Source organism: Sinocyclocheilus rhinocerous, unplaced genomic scaffold (genome assembly GCF_001515625.1).
Source record: "Sinocyclocheilus rhinocerous isolate Xijiao unplaced genomic scaffold, SAMN03320098_v1.1 scaffold509, whole genome shotgun sequence".
Lineage (NCBI taxonomy): Eukaryota > Metazoa > Chordata > Actinopteri > Cypriniformes > Cyprinidae > Sinocyclocheilus > Sinocyclocheilus rhinocerous.
The window spans coordinates 1,590,096-1,594,171 of NW_015652428.1; the positions used below are offsets into that span (position 1 = coordinate 1,590,096).

Here is a 4,076-nt window from a genome sequence, read left to right on the forward strand (position 1 = left end):
GACTTACAAATGAGGACAATAGAAGCAATCAAAACCAACAAAAGAGCAATAATATGCAAGTGCTATATTAGTATATTATTATAGTATTACATTTCAATTTCACAAAGAAATGTGCAGCATTTTGTCCAAGCAATAATAAAAGGGCACATTTAATTTATAATTTGTTTTAAATCTCATTTTGTAAAAAAATAAAAAATAAATCGTGAATCAAATCGTGAAATCAAAATTGTGAATCGAATCATGAGTTGAGTGAATTGTTACATCCCTAGTTTATAGTATATTCATATTAGTAATATACTTAATATGTAATTTAACTCGTTAGAGGGAATCGAGTGCAAGGCTATTTACATAATTTAGGTGATGTTGAAGGTTGCCAGATTTGGAGGATGTTCGCATTTTACAAAGCATAAATACAGGGATTCCATATGCTGGCAAAACAGAGCTGGAATAAAATACGAGTCTTGTTACATATAATAGGGGCAAAATTTCCATAGACTAAGCAATTCGTTTTTCCACATAGTCCGGTCCTATTATATCAATAAGTATTATATATTTATATATACAGGTGCATCTCAATAAATTAGAATGTCATGGAAAAGTTCATTTATTTCAGTAATTCAACTCAAATTGTGAAACTCGTGTATTAAATAAATTCAATGCACACAGACTGAAGTAGTTTAAGTCTTTGGTTATTTTAATTGTGATGATTTTGGCTCACATTTAACAAAAACCCACCAATTCACAATCTCAACAAATTAGAATACTTCATAAGAACATAAAATAGAATACTTCATAAAAACATTTTTAGTGAATTGTTGGCATTCTGGAAAGTATGTTCATTTACTGTACATGTACTCAATACTTGGTAGGGGCTCCTTTCGCTTTAATTACTGCCTCAATTCGGCATATATATATATATATATATATACACACACACATAACTTATTTTAACTCCTATGTATAACTTAAAATAAATAAATAACCATGGCATGAATGTCTAATCATCCAAAAATAAAATAAAAAATGCATTAATTAAAGATTATTTTGTGAAATTTTTTTACGTAACCCAAAGTATGAGCAATATTGATAATATTGACTGGTATTTTCACCAATATATTGTCATGCATCCTTAACTTTACCACCAAAGTATTTTACACCATCTACTACATTTAATAAATCAATACTTTGTGTATAGCTTCTCTGTGGACGAAATGAATGAACGATTCCTTCTTATTCAGCCGTTCTCATTGAATCTCATCTTTTGATTTGTGCAGTTTGTTTCAAGCCTCGATTTCTGGGCTGTACAAATAAGTCATTGTTGTTTTTGGAAGCGTTCGTCCTCGCCAACTTTCACTACCGTTTCTGAGATCTGTTGGGGAGGCAGATGGAAAAGAAGATTCATCCGCCCACATCTGCTACCAAACTGCCATGTCACCTTGCGACAGAGGCTCTGCTCAAGGCTGCTCTCTCTCTCCCGATCTCAATCTCTCTCCTTGCAACATTGCCAAGGTTCTTGTGCAGTAAATGTAAAAAGAAGCCCTTTTAAAGCATTTCAAAAGAAACCATTGTATTCCAGACCTCACATCGGTGATTGTAAAATGTACGGCATTTGAGGCTCTCGCTTGAGGTCATGAACATTGTAAATGTGCTCAAAATTCATCCCCTCTTTCAGCAGTACAAGCGTTTCTGTTCTTTATTTAAAGATCATTACATTAAAAACTTCTTCTTGCTTCTTCTTGCCATAATTGCCATAATTTTTCGGTCTTACATAGTTGACGCCACCAGATGCATTGCTGTTCATGGCCATGTTGTGGACGCAGACCTTGAGATATGGGCTCGGAGAGCAGAGAGTCTGCTGGTCGGCTCTTAATGACCTTTGCAGACATTAAGTCCAAGACATTTTCTTTGTCACCTCAAGGCGTGACGGTAATCTTGGCACTCCGCTGCCCTGACTAATGCAGGTGTGTACGCCGTGTAACTCACCTCGGTCTTCTTGATGCTGCAAGGACGATTCTGTAATTTCGCCTGAACGCTGTGTTTCAAAGGAGTCGTGCAGCATCCTAACATGCCTGAATGGAGTCATCCGAAGTGCTGCCCTGTGGGGAGGTGTAGCAATGATGTTTGCCCACAATATACACACATTTGCAGTTAGCGACGACAGGACAGGATGTACTTTGAAACTCGGAATAGACTCTCACCGGAGGGTGACAACTTGAGCTTAAAGTGGGATCTGATTGCGTCACTTAGTTCTTAATATTGATTTATGTTTTAATATTGCTCTCAAAGCATAACAGCAGCTGTATTGTGGCAGAATGCCCACCATATGGCCATAATTATTAGAGTCAGTGTTATTTTTAGTTTTTTTAACAACATTTACTGTTGTTCCTGGCAAAATAATTTTTTTTAATAGGAATAAACATAGGAATTGCTCTCAATAGCTGTAGACTGGCAGATTGATAGAGCCAGCATTGTTTTGATATTATTATTTTTTATTTTTTTAGTTTTAAGGTGTGGTCACATTTACAAAAAAATCAGTAATTTTAATAGGAATACACACAAACACTGGGCGCTGCAGCAATATGGCTGCCCACTGCTCCGGGTGTGTATTCACAGTGTGTGTGTGTGTGTGCACTTAGGTGGATTAAATGCAGAGCATAAATTCTGAGTAGTGGTCACCATACTTGGCCACACGTCACTTCACATTTCACATCACAAACAGGAATTTTGCATTGACGGAAGATTTCCCCATGCATATTTCGCAATTGGTTCAAGTTGGTTATGTGAATTTGCCATGTCGATCAACATTGTTGAAAAGAATTGATTTATTATTTTTTTTGCCTGCAAAATATCATGAAAATGTTGTTAATGTGGCCGCACTTGTAGTCATAGTTCTTGTCTTTGGACGAAAATATATTTTGTTTAGTAAATGGCATCTGATTTTAGTCAAAAAAAAATACTGTAGTTGATGAGAAAGTGAAAAACAAAATCATATATTTTATCATTTAAACATATAATTTAACAAAAACAAGTTCAGTATTGCGATTTCTTTTTGCCGTACTTCATTGTCCATGTTTTGCCATGTTTTTATGGAAAGAGCGTTTTCACACATTCTGACTAGTGAGTTCATTTACTCACTTGCATCGTTTTGTGCAGATGTATTGCACAATATTATATTTATGTTGTCTACATATCTGCTTAATCTCCTGTTTATACGTTTGTGTGAGTTCATTAACCTGCTTGTTTACTACTTCAGCTCAAGTGGATCAATGTCTGATATTATTGACTATGACTGGATTATGAATGGAGACAATCATATTCTTTTTAGATATTGCTACATTGTTAGCACGTTATTAAAATTATTAAATTTGATTATTAAAATATTTTTGTCTACAATGTGTTTCAATAACACAGGGCTTAAAGTTCTCCGGCACCGTGCCGGATCTCCGGCGTGCAGCGTTTGGCTGCGGAAAAAAATAGTCCTACATTTAAAAAAAAAAAATCTTGTTGATTGATATCACTTTCGAGTCCATGAGTTCGCCTACCAATGGTATGAGAGGAGCACAGCTTTCACTCTCAACCAAACTAACATTACTAGCCAATCAGAATGTTTTGCTCTTATAAACACGAGAAGCGCATAATAGTATCCAATTGCGAAGTCGCAGCCCTGATGAATGGAGAAGTGTGACAAAAAGCTGCCAGGCACAATGGTCAAAGATGTCCATCTAGCGCATATTTACATAGAATAACTAATTAAAAAGCAGCGGAGCTTTGTAAACAGCTCAGAGTAATCATGTCATCTCCATAAAACGATATGATTGCCAGAACAAATTTACCGGGATTTTTGAAAAGGTCCTGTTCACACATGATCTATTAATTGTAACTTACCGGTAATATACCAGTACTGTAGGCCTATGTGTGAAAGGGGCTAAACTCTTCCTCTGCATATGCCGTGAATTTGAATTGTTTAACGTTCATCTGGAAAAACAGTGTGCATTATCTCACTAGATTTGTAACGTAAATCATTTAAAAACCTTTGCCAACACAGGAGAATACATCAACCTATGTCTAAATATGCC

The 4,076-nt window shown here is 35.6% G+C and overlaps 1 protein-coding gene across 1 annotated transcript in view; it reads left to right on the forward strand.

Annotated features, from left to right (window-relative positions):
• LOC107715121 (rab GTPase-activating protein 1-like) overlaps positions 1–4,076 on the forward strand; it is a 100,296-nt gene that overhangs the window by 29,834 nt on the left and 66,386 nt on the right. The gene's annotated exons all lie outside the window — the stretch shown is intronic.